The 13,942-nt window shown below is 36.6% G+C and overlaps 1 protein-coding gene across 23 annotated transcripts in view; it reads left to right on the top strand.

Annotated features, from left to right (window-relative positions):
- Positions 1–13,942, top strand: part of DLG2 (discs large MAGUK scaffold protein 2) — a 2,222,296-nt gene that overhangs the window by 1,724,618 nt on the left and 483,736 nt on the right. The window lies entirely within an intron of this gene.

The raw sequence follows: 13,942 nt of genomic DNA, 5'->3' as shown, positions 1-13,942 counted from the left end.
CAATTCTGTGTGATATATTGTTTAATCAATTCTGTGTGGTGCATTCCTGAAGTCTCAGATGTGATTGTTGAGGGCCTGGGGAAACCATGGCAAAGTGGATCCAGTTAGAGTCCATTAATCTTGATCATTCCGTTTTTTTTGTCCATCTTGTTTCATTTCCTTGCCCCGCCCCCAAGACAGAGTGTCACTCTGTCACCCAGGCTGGACTGTACTGGCACGATCTCGGCTCACTGCAGCCTGCCTCCCGGGTTCAAGCTTGTCCAGGCTGATCTTGAACTCCTGACCTCATGATCCATCCACCTCGGCCTCCCAAAATGCTGGGATTACGGGGTGAGCCACAGTGCCCATCCTCACTTGCTTTCTTATCCTTACACTCCCCCAGTCCCAGAGAAACTGCCACATACACCACAAAAACCAAATATCCCCCAATGACCTTAGCCCCATTGCTCCATTCACTCCCAGGTGAGAATTCAGGCAAACGTCCACAAAGGTCACAGGCAACGTGCGTACGGTTCTGTTATATCCCATATATTACCCCTTCATGTCCTAAAGAAGACATTTTCTCTTAGAGATTTTCATTTTAGTATATCTTTAAAAAGAAAAATCTTGTGTTAACTTGCCTCCATCTTTTTCTTGGGTGAGGACACCCAGGAATGACCCTTTTGTGTCTATGATGTTGCTGTTCACAGCTTTTCTTGATAGGCCTAGTACAATCTTGGGAACAGGGTTGCTGTATACTGAAGGTCTGACAGTAGCTCTTAGACTCGCCTATCTTAGGTAGTCACGCTGTGCATTTTTTTTTCATTGGTGTACTGTGTTTGATTTGTCTCTGATATATTTGGAGTTTTTCTGAGAAATGGAGCAGTAATGCAGCATCAACCTATTAAAATACATTTTAAGCCTTTTAAAAAAAAAAAATTTGAATAGTTATTTAATCAATGCTGCATTACATTTTTAATGGAGTAAGTTCATCCTTGCTTTCATTCTTTAGTTCACTGATGCAAAAAAGGATTGATGATAGACAGTGGAGAATTTTGGAGGGACTGCTGTAGAAACCATCAACCATCAGTTGGTCCGTATCCTCTTACAAGTTAACCACTATCATGAACACAATGTGCAGCTTATTTCTGGCCGTAATCTGTATGACATTGAAAGAGGGTGTATACTGTGACTCAAGAAAGTAGACATGGTCTCTTCTTCTAGGAGTTTATTTTCATATTCATACATCCATAAGGAGACAATATAGGACAAGAAGATGCCTGATTCCTAATTGCCCACAGATGTATACTTTAGCAATTGTCCATGACAGCTTTGCAATGCCTGAGTGATTTCCTGCCATCTCATGTATCAGTGGTCCCCAACCTTTTTGGCACCAGGGACCACTTTCGTGGAAGACAGTTTTTCCATGGACAGGTGGCAGGGGTGAGATGGGTTTCCAGACGAAACTGTTTCATTGTTTCACCTCAGATCATCAGGCATTCAATTCTCATAAAGAGCATGCAACCCAAATCCTTCACATGTGCAGCTCACAATAGGGTTCACTCCTTTGAGAATCTAATGCCAGGGGCTGATCTGACAGAAGGAGAAGCTCAGGCAGTGAAGTTCACAGCTCACCTCCTGCTGCGTGGCCAGTTCCTAACAGGCCATAGACCTGACCGATAGTGGGGGTTGAGGACTCCTGTCCTATATCATTGGCTGCTGTGGGTGAGGTTACTATGTTAATATTAGTAATTACCTGAATAAAATATAGGAAAATTGTGAGATACAATCATTGCATTCCAAAGACATTCGTACTATGCTATCAATTTGTAAATTTCATAAGTTTTGGGTTATGTCATTCACTTTTTGCTTCTAGGTAATTGTATTAATATAGATAATGGGGCAAACTATAACTATGTAAAAACACATCTTGAAAATACTGCTTTATATATTTTTCCAGATATTTTTTCCATCTTTATATCCATTTGCTTTTTATTACCTACTAATCTGCCTTATAGCCCTCCTTGATTTTTTCTTTCAATGTTTTATTTTTGTGTAATTTCCTTTTCTCTAACTGTAAAAGTAATATATGTTTGTAGAAAAACTGTAAAATAAACAAAAATATAAAGAAAAACTACTAAAATTACTGTTTTTCCTACTACAGAGAGATAATCACTTGAAATATTTTCCTTTGAGTTTTTTCCTTGTCTGTATGTTTGTTTATATAATTTGGACCATACTATGTACAACGAGAGAGTATTTGCTTTTATTTTTTGCTTTAATATTATATCTTGAGAATTTTCTAATGTTCTTAGTATTCAAAAACATGTTTAGTGGCTGTATAATAGCCTATCATATAACTGAACCATAATTTATATAATTGCTTTCCTATTAATGGACATTTATTTTTAGGATTTTCTTGTTGTGCTTTTACAATCTTTCTGCCTTCATCTCTTGATTATATATTTATTTAATATAAATGCCGAATTCCTACTGCCTAATCAACATCTCACTTGGTTGTCTTATAAACATTGCATATTTAATATGTCCAAACACAAACTCTTGCTTTTTATCTCTAGCCTGCCCTTCCATTGTCTTACTCTCTTTTTTTTGAGACAGGGTCTCACTCTTTCCCCCATGCTGGAGTTCGGTGGCTTGATCTCAGTTCACTGCAGCCTCACCCTCCTGAGGCTCAAGCAATTCTTCCACCTCAGCCTCCTGAGTAGCTGGACAGCAGGCACATGCCACCACGCTGGGGTAATTTTTGTATTTTTTGTAGAGACAGGGGTTCACCATGTTGGGAAGGCTGGTCTCCAACTCCTGAGCTCAACCGATCCCCCTACCTTGGCCTCCCAAGGTGCTGGGATTACAGGGGTGAGCTACCACACCCAGCCTGTCTTCCTCTTCTTAGCAAATGATCGTTCTATGGGAGCTATTGCTCGGGTCACAGACCTTGGGGTTTGCCTTCTCTTTTTTTCCCCCTTTCATATTCTATATGCAGTCCATCAACAAATTCTGTAGGTTTTACCTTCAAAATACATCCACAGTGTGCCACATTCCACTACCAGCACACTAGTCAATTCATATCATCTATCATTTGACTATTGTAATAGCCCCCTAAACAGCTTCCATTTCTGCCTCTGTTACTCATGCTGCACCATACATTACTCTTTTAAATTCAGATCACATCATCCGGGTTGAAATCTAAAGCCCTTATTTATGAGACTATGATTTGACTCCAGCTGGCTGCTCTGACCTCCTCTCCTACCACTCCCTTCGTTGATACTCAGACTTCCTTGTTACTTGATCACAGTAGGCATACTTTGCTTCAGGAAGTTTGTGCTTGCCACTCCTTCTGCCTTGAATGTTTTTCCCTTCCATATCCACATGTCCACATGGTTTGCTTTTCTTTCTTCAGCTCTCTGGTCAAAAGCCATTTTATCAGAGAGGCCATCTGAGAAACAACAAATATTTGCCAGTGTTTGGTATCTTCAAAAAGACAGCAAAGTGGACACTGTGGAGGGGGCCAGGCAAGTAAAACCAAAATTATAATAGAGGTGAAATATGCTGTGTTGGGGAGCAGTACTGAAAGCTATGTGGAGCTAAGAAAAGGCATCTAATCCAGACTGATGAGTCAGGAACAGCTTCTTCCAGGGGGTGACTGAGACTGGAAAAGAACAATAGGAATTAGCCACTAGTATCTATGACTTTCTTGTGACAGCTTCAGTAGGGTCCAGGGTGTAAGGGGAGACAATATTGTAAAAGTCACATGCAAGGATACTTAAGCAGGAGTTCTATTTATTCGATGGCCCAAGCCATTTGCTTGTTTTTGTTTATTGAGACAGGGTTTTACTCTTGTTGCCCAGGCTGGAGTGCAATGGCACGATCTCAGCTCACTGCAACCTCATCTCCCACATTCAAGCGATTCTACTGCTTCAGCATCCCAAGTAGCTGGGATGACAGGCATGTGCCACCACGCCAAGCTAATTTTATATTTTTAGTAAAGGCAGGGTCTCACCATGTTGGTCAAGCTGATCTCAAACTCCTGACCTGAAGTGATCCACCCACCTCAGCCTCCCAAAGTCCTGGGATTACAGGCATAAGCCACTGCACCTGGCCATTTGCTTGTATTTTTTTACAAACAGTATTCAGAGCCAGAACATCCTCAGTTATGAGCAGATATTATTTAAATACTTCTTAGAATTCTTAAGAATTATGGTAATAGTAATAACTGATATTTGTGTAATACCTTTCAGTTTACAAAGTGCTTTTACATACATTGGTTAATTTGCCTAGTAATTCCAGGAGACAGCTATAATTACCCCCTTTTACACCTGAGGTAACTGATTGTGACTAATCCAAGGCTGACTCAGCTGGTAAGTGATGGAAGCTACAAGAGATTAAACATTATATAAAATGTACTGTCCACACAGAAAATAAGAGGTAAATAGATTAGGCTTAACATCTGGGAACTAGTCTCCAAATTATAATTTATAAAACTCATGATGATTAATCCCAGTTGTTTTTAAAGGTCCATTGTTGAAGGCCCTACCCATAATTTTGTGTAATTCATTTTTTTTTTCAATTCTGGTATTTCTACCAAGATATTTATTTCTTTAGAGGCAGGAAGGTAAGTGGAAGGAAGTAGCATGACTTTTGGAACTGGATAAGTCTAGGCACATATCAAGGGGGAAACATGAAGGTATTAGTCAAAAGATACAAAGTTTCAGTTATGCAAGATGAGTAAATGCTACAAATCTAATATACAGCATGATGACTATGGTTAATAATACTACACTGTATTCTAGAAATTTGCTAAAGATTAATTAAAGGCTCTACCATTAAATGGCTTTATGACCTTGGACTATTTGTCCCTTGGTTTCTTTACCTGTAACTAAGAGATAATAACTTAGTTGGCAGGATAGTGTTGAAGAATAGAGATAGCATATCAAAATCAAATAATTGGCATTTAAAGTATGTTAAATTGCTTCCTCCTTCCCCTTCCTCATAGGAGTAACAATTCTTATTTTTTATTATTGATAATCTAAAAAGACATTAATCTAAGAAAATGGGAGTAGGGAAGGGAAAAGATCATTAGATTTAAAACCTATTTGTGTAGTTATCACATACAACCTGATTATTGAATCTTAAAGAGCTATGGGAAAGGAACACCATTTATTGAGATCTGCTTGGTGCTGGATACCTTTCATATATTATCACATTTAATCTACAATCTCAGTTAGTTTACTTGGTTTCTACAGTGCTTCTAAACCCATTAGAGAAAAAGAATGTTTCATACTCTCTTGTAAATTATTTCTCATCATCACTGGAGACCATGTGGACAACAATATTAGAAAAAATGTAAAAATTCATTTTGAATTAATGGTAATAATTGTTGTAATTTATTGAATTTCTACCATATGTATGCCAGTCAATGCTAAGTATTTTCCATAAAATATCTCAATCTTTGAGATTGGTATTATTATTTTTACTTTATGCATGAGGAAGCAGAAGCAAGAAAGATTAGTGAAAAAGATAAATATTTGTCTAGCGTAACAGTGTGTTAGACACTCTACATATAAAAACTCATTAACCTTCCCATCATTCCATGAAGTAAATCCTATTTTTATTCCCATTTTACAGATGAAATCTAGGCACAGACTAGTTAAGTACTTGCCTGCATAGTTAGTAATGAGCAAAGCTGGTGTCTAAAGATAGGCAATTGGCCTCCAAAATCCGTATCTTTATGCTATTAACATGCTGTTGGTATATAACAAGATCAAGAATCAGACCAACTTGAGTCTGGCTTTTTTTTTTTTTCCCCCGGTACTACATAGGTAGCGATATTAACTTTAAGATTTCTAGAATTTTCTCTCTGCTTCAAGCTAGTCTTGGTTATTCTTTTACTTAGAAAGGTAGAACTAAAGTTTTATGTGGTTGCCTCCTCCCAGAAACACAACCTGTTCCAGAAAGCAATCAAATTCCATGGAGTGCCAGGTGGGGAGTCAGTCCTTAATGCCTGTCATTCTGCCATTACATCAGATCCCATGTGGCTGCCTTAATGAGCATTTGCTGAAGGAACTTAGCTGTGGTTGTGAGGGTGTCTCCCTGCATGTAAACATTTAAATATCCACCCCCATCCTAGGTTTTCTTTAAAAAAGTTAGATTGACCTTGAAGGAAAACAATGTGAGTCCTTTCTCATGTATACTGCTTCCTAATGGGAATGTTATCAACAGATCCATTGGAGCCTGAGATTTTATTTTTTGTTTTGCTTTACTCTTTTTCTAAAGTCTCATTTACTACCTTAAGATAGGAGATGAAGGCAAAATGAAATAGCTGAAATAAATGTGATAGTCAAAGATTTCAAAGCCACTTTTGTGAAGCCTTGCTCTGAATTTATAATAGTATTAGTAAACGGTCATAGCTATCTAGTACTGCACAGATACTTTCCTGTTTCTCATTTTAATTCCTATGACTTTATACAAAATGGACAGACAGATGCCGTTATATCTGTTTTACAGATTTGGAACCTGAGATGATAGATTCCATGATTTCCCCTTTGACAATTAGAAAGTAAGTGACAAACTCAGAAGCCAGAAGCCAGAAGGAAGGTAACATCTTGCTTAAGAGAACAGATGTTAGACTCAAAAGGCTCTGGGCTCACCATTTACTAGCTATTTGATTGTGGATGAGTTATGTAACTTCTTTGTGCCTCAGTTTCCCCATCCATGCCTATGCCATGGGTTATGATCAGGATTAAATAAATTAATCCATGTAAAACACTTCAAACAGAGCCTGGCACAAAACGTGCTAAATTCAGAGTGGCCATTAATATTATTAACATTAACTTTTAGTCCAGGAAACCATAGTGATTATAGGACCAGCTGCCACTGTGATGATAGTTGAAGTAGCTGGGAGTGGTAGAGTGAGGTTAAGAAGTGAATGCAGGGGAAACACTCTTCCAGCTAGCCTAATAAAACATACATTTACACTACACTTATACCTGTATTAACAATAGATTTTGTGACGTTATTCAATGATGTTTTCTCTATATTTCAATACCATTTAAAAATATATATTGATGTTAATTAAGAAGAATCTGTCAAAAACAAGGCCTAATTATAAAAGTCATGCAAAAAGAAAGTCTATGTGTTAAAGAAACTGATTATTCATTACAAAACTTAAAAAAATTCTAGAATGTTGAGTAATCACAAATATTTGCATTCCCCAAATACTCAGATTTCCTATTCAGGCATCATAAACTTTAAAAAGTAAATGCAGTGGTTATTTTTGCATACCATCATTATTTGAGCACAGAAATTAAATATATGCATAGCAACATCTATTGTGATGTTTTCCAGTTCCTAGGAGTGGCATTAATTCCATGGCTTCACTGCATAATATTAGCTTGGATCATATACTGTCGAAGTTTCATACAGAGTATACATCTAAATCATTCAATGAGATAATATATGCAAAACCTTCACTTTGAGAGTGAACGACTTATATAGTTGTTGAGAGTAGCTCTAATAAGGTTATACGGAATTTAAACTTGTGAGTACTAAGGAAAGCTATGTAGGTGTTGCAATTGAGTGTGGCATTCATAGTGAGAATGTGGTCTGCCTGACTAAAGCAAGGTAGGGCCATCCCCAGAACTATTGTTTTCTGCAGCTTAGAGAGAAATATTTGTTTAAATTCTGCTTACAAAAATTTTTAAACAATTATGTGTGTGTACACATGTGTGTATTCACCAGTGAAATAATGAAACGTGCTATTTTTTTATCTTTCCTTGAAAAAAGAACTTAATATTTACACTCTACAAATATTAACATTTATCCACGGAATATAATCAAGTCAAACTAAGAGCAATAATTTGTATTCTGTAGTACTGAAAGAGTTAATGTCATTCAAAACTGTGACTATTTCAGACCTTTTTTCAAAAAGAACAGGTCTAATTGTAGTTCTCAACTCTGATAGCCCATTAGTCACCGGTGAAATCTCTTTAAAAAACAAAGTCCTCAGCCCCATGCCAGATCTACCAAATCTGGATGTCCAGGGTGGAAGTGGGACTTGAATATCAAAAACAGAACTAAAATATCCACAGGTGATTCTGATGCACAGGTAGATTTGGGAATCATTGGCTTTAATTCATTGTGTCTTTGACCTCAGAAAATCGTTTACCAGAAGTTGGCTGGGCGTGGTGGCTTGAGCCTGTAATCCCAGACCAGCCTGGCCAACGTGGTGAAGTCACATCTCTACTAAAAATACAGAAGTTAGCCAGCAGTGTTGGTGGGCACATTTAATCCCAGCCACTTGGGAGACTGAGGTAGGAGAATCGCCAGAACCTGGGAGTCAGAGGTTGCGGTGAGCCTTAATTGCCCCATTGTACACCAGCCTGGGTGACAGAGGAAAGGAGAGGAGAGGAGAGGAGAGGAGAGGAGAGGAGAGGAGAGGAGAGGAGGAGAGAGGGAAAATCATATTACCAGAAGTAAAAGCAAAATGTAGCACATTAGAAAACACACACACACACACACACACACACACACACACACACACACACAGAGAGAGAAGCGTTTCTCTCATAGGGTAAATTTTCATTAAAATAGCAGATGACCCTAAACCACTGAGACTACTAGTGACAATGTTCAAAGAAAATCATTGATCCTGAGCGAGAGTTACCAAACCAGAATTTGTACGGCAGTTGTTTAGATTTTATAACTAAACGTATCAGCTATTTAAAAACACCTGTAGCAGGTATGCACTTTATAAATACATCTTGATAGAGCATTATTTTATTTTCTTTAAATCCAAATATATAATAATAGGTTCTATCTTGCCTGCCTTTTCTCTCAGACTCCCCCTGAGCATCAACCCTTTAGGAGCTCAGATTTTTGAGGAATGAAAACCTGGAAGAGAGAAGTTTTTGGGAAAATTATGCTTTTCTTCCTGTATTACAGATCTCTAGTGGGGCAAGGGAATATAAAGGTCCGGTTATATGCTTCAGACTTGGGAAGAAAAAACAGGAAGCTCAAAACACACATTAATATTTCAATTATCCTACTCCCTCCCATTTATTTGTGTATTGATTTGTTTGTTTGTTTGTTTGTTTGTTTATTTATTTATTTTTGAGTCAGAGTCTCGCTGTTGCCCAGACTATAGCACAATAATGAAATCTTGGGTCACTGCAACCTCTGCCTCTCGAGTTCAAGCTATTCTCGAGCCTCAGCCTCCCGAGTGGCTGGGATTATAGGCACATGCCAATGTGCCACCATTATGCAAAAGCTATATGTAATATCCACTGTGAAAGTTTATTGTTGTAAAGATTAAAGGTAATGGTATAAGTGACCATATAGTGACTGAGAAATGTGGGTACCCTCCATTCTTGCAATAATCTAGTATTCAACCATTTCCCTCCTCTACTTCACCATCTAAAAATCCAATTCCAGATTTTAGGCAAATCTATAGATTTTGTAGAATATTTCTTAAGGAGACAAAAGGGAAGATTACGAGGTGACTTTGCTCCAAATTCTATGTTCTGTATACCTCCCTGCTGCACGGAAGTATTCTGAGCTGACCTCAAGATTCTGTGGAGCCCATTGGCTCTTTGATATTTTGACCATTACTTTTCACTGTGCCTGGTTTTCATTACAACTCTCTAGCAGTTTTGTTGCCTGGTATCTATCTAAGCTGTGATTAGAATGTATTGTCCTAAAATTTCTCTCATCTGTTGAATCTATTCTGGATTGGTTAGATATAATAGGCAGAAGGTTTGGCTCTATTGCTAGTCTTTTTAAAAAATCTCTTCCATCTAGTTCTGTTATTCTCTGTGTCCTCATTCCAGTAGTTCACTTAACAGCACCTCTGACCTCCGTTGGCTGTAGTGGGCCAGTCAGGATCGGTAATAAAGCACAGTTTTCTCTGGATCCTCATGACAGTCAATTAATGCTGTCTTTGTTGGGCTTCATGACTAGTCACCTGTCCCTCAGTTTAATTCATGATCTTACTTAACCTGCTTGAAAGACTTTGGCCAACAGTGTACAAGAAAACAGCTCTTATTTATTTATTTACTCTTCAAAAGGTTTTGATGGAACAGGTGGTGTTTGGTTATATGAATACGTTCCTTAGTGGTGATTTCCGAGACTTTAAAAGAGCATAAACAGGAAAGCCATACATATGGTTGCCTTAAGAACGTGTTGTGTTAGTGAGGAAAGAGGGTCTATTTCCCTCCCGTAATGTTTAGTCATTTTTAGCTTTACTTTGTCAAATACAGACACACATCTCCAAGATGAAGTAATGGTTAAGGGAAGAATTTATGTCTAGAGCAGATTTTTATCTTCCATATCACCTAGATTAGTATCTGGTACATAAATATAGTTGTTTCCTGTGTGTGTACCATAGGGCAGGTGATTTGTGAAGGTTTTGTTTATATTATCTCATTTAATCCTGTAGCAGTCCTATATAGTAGGTCTTAAAAAACCATTTCCAGATAAGGCAGCCAAGATTCAGGCAATAGAGGTACTTCCCTGTAGTCACACAGATAGGTGGAAGAACAGTATTAGAACCCAGATCTTCTAGCCCAAATCTTGTGCTCTTTCCACCATGTTCACAGCCTCCCAATGTGTTTTCTAAGGGCAGTAAATATGTTGAGTGAATAGATGCACCAGTAAAAAAAAGACTACACTTGCTGTAAATTTGCTTTAATTTTGTGTCATCTTTTCCATAAAATGGCTTTAGTGAGCACATAATTTCCCCAAAGTAGACTAAACTTTAAGCAGAATCTTGTTAGTAACAGAGTATATTTGCATAACTGAAAATATTTGAGATTGACAAATTTAAATAGCAAATATGGTGATACCAGTTAAGCCATCTTGTTAGTCATAACCAATTATTTATAATAAGCTTTCACTACTCCCATAATACCATGTTAGTTAGTACCTAGGCAATAAAAGAAATAAATAATAATAATAAATATAATAAATAATAAATAAAAAAATAATAAATAAATAAAATTTAATTTTTTAAAAAAAATTATTATTTTTTTTAAAAAAATAATAAATAAATAAAAAAATAATAAAAAATAATAAATAATAATAAATAAATAATAGAAATAAAAGTTGCTCATTAATAAGGAAACAGTACTAATTTGAAAAAATACGTATTTTCTGTTTCTGTAGATCTTTAGGGCTGAATTGAAAAGTACCCAATACAAATCCCTAACAGTCCTCCCCTGGAGTTAAGAGAAAAAATAGTTTTCTCCTCCAGCTTTTTTGAGTTATAATTGACAAATTTTTTTATATTTAAGGTGTACAACTTGATGTTTTGTTGGGTATACATTGTATATTTGTCCGTTTTCATGCTGCTAGTAAAGTCATACCTAAGACTAGGCAATTTACAAAAGAAAGAGGTTTAATGGACTTACAGTTCCACATGGCTAGGGAAGCCTCAAAATCATGGCAGAAGGCAAAGAGAGAGAACTTGTGCAGGGAAACTCCCCCTTATAAAAGTTTCAGATCTCATGAGACTTATTCACCATCATGAGAACAGCATGGAAAAGACCTGCGCCCATGCTTCAGTTACCTCTCACAGGGTCCCTCCCACAACACGTGGGAATTTAAGATGGGATTTGGTTGGGGACACAGCCAAACCATATCACATTGTGAAATGATTACCACTATCAAGCTAATTAACATACTCATTACCTCACATAGTTACCTTTTTTGTGTATGTAGTGATAACATTCAAGATCTACTCCCTTACAGGGTAAAAAAATATTTAAAAAAAATAAATTTAAAATACAAAAAAATATATTTAAGGAAATCAAAAGTACCCATAATCCCGCCGTTCAGATAAAGCACTATTAACATGTTGGTAACTTTTCCATATTAACCTACAGATGTACAGATATGCCTCTTACAAAATTGGCATCAAACTATATATACAGATTTATAACTATTGCTCAGCTTATATCATGAATAATTCTTAATGTCATTTAAAAGTCATTTAAAAAACATGAAATAGTGGGAGAAAATAAAAATTTTATGTAGACATATTATTCATAAATGATATTGAACAAATTCCCTGGCATATGCTTCTAGATTCTTTTTAATCTCATTCTCTACTAAATAAAATTAGGATCATACTTAATATTTTTTATTATTCGCAAAAACTGAATCAAACCATTTATATATTATTTTAACCGGCTTTTTTCACTTAATAATATGTTGTGTCTATCTTTATATGTCATCAAATTTACTTACATAGGAATGTTTTTAATACCCACATTAAAACTATATTCAATGCTAATGAATTTTTTTCACTTAATAGTATCTTGTGGCTATCTTTATATGTCATCAAATTTACTTACACAGGAATGTTTTTAATGCCCACATTAAAACTATATTCAACACTAATGAACATAGGTTTTCCAGTGGTTTGTTTCTCCAAATGCTGTGACAATGACAATTCTGTGAACACCTATTGTATTGAGTTTTGTAGAACAGATTTCTGGAAGTAAGATTTCTGAACTGTAGGTTCAACAGTTTATACTACCACCACCAGTGTGTGGAGAGTGTTTTTGCAGCCATTTAAAAAAAGATAGCCAGTGCCATGCATACTGACACAGAAAAATGTCTAATATCCAATGTGAAATTTTAAAATAAAAGTAGTGGCATAATATGTATAATATGACCAACCTTTATTTTGAAATTATCTATCTGCATGCTTATGTATAGATTTGAGTATAGATGTGAATATGGGGATAGATATAAATAGAGACATCTTATTGAGCACCGAAAATACAAAATTAAGCACATATGTTGATTTAAAAGCACATAGCAGACGGCGTGGTGGCTCACACCTGTAATCTCAACACTTTGGGAGGTTGAGGAGGGCAGATCACCTGAGGTCAAGAGTTCGAGATGAGACTGGCCAACATGGTGAAATTGTGTCTCTACTAAAGATACAAAAATTAGCCAGGCATGGTGGCACGTGCCTGTAATCTCAGCTTCTTGAGAGGCTGAGATGGGAGAATCGCTTGAACCCAGGAGGCGGAGGTTGCAGTGAGCTGAGATTGCGACCCTGCACTCCAGCCTAGGTGACAGAGCAAGAATATGTCTCAAAATATAATAATAATTAAATAAATAAATTTTAAAAATAAATAAAAGAACATAGCAAACTAAAGAGGGAATCAGAGTAAACAAGTAAATTTTATTACAGAATAAATGTATATGCTGGAAGGCAGGTTACTAGCAATGTAGGGAAACTTGCAAGGTGATGGGGCTGGCAGGTTGCCAAGTAAGGATGCCTAGTTAAATGTGAATTTGAACAATAATCAACAATGAATAGGTTTCAGTATAAATGTGCCTTATGCAATAGTCACGTATTTATACTAAAAAAGTTTTGTTATGTTTCCAAAATAGAAATGTAACTGGACATCCTATATTTTTATTAGCTAAATCTTGCAACCCTAGACATGGCCAGAAATATGGTTTTGTCATCATAAGAGGAAATCATCTGTCATGAATGAATTCACATCCACAGACATGACAAGAGAGAGATGTATAAAACCAGATGGCCTACAGCTGGATTTCCTATTTAAATATCTATAGTAGCCAAAACATTTACTGATTTTCTTCGAGACACTGTGCTATTCATGCATCATTTCACCTAATACTCATAAGGCCCTAAGAGACAAGCACTATTCCTGGGTGTTAGGGGAGGAAACTGAGGCATAGAGGTAAACAACCTGCCCAAGATCACATGACTTAAAGGAATGGGGCCGGACTTGAATCTAGATAGTCAGACTCACAGTTCGTTTTATCTGTTCTATTCTCTATTGCCTTTAAAATAGGAACTATAATTGCTAATATGACCAAGAAAGATATTCAGATCACTGAGGGCAAGTATATGCTAGAGAAAGAGTTTAAAACAATGACAATGAAACACTTAGTGGTTTGAACCCAG

This window comes from Chlorocebus sabaeus, chromosome 1, assembly GCF_047675955.1.
Source record: "Chlorocebus sabaeus isolate Y175 chromosome 1, mChlSab1.0.hap1, whole genome shotgun sequence".
NCBI classification, from domain to species: domain Eukaryota; kingdom Metazoa; phylum Chordata; class Mammalia; order Primates; family Cercopithecidae; genus Chlorocebus; species Chlorocebus sabaeus.
This window is presented reverse-complemented; position numbering and strand designations above follow the sequence as displayed.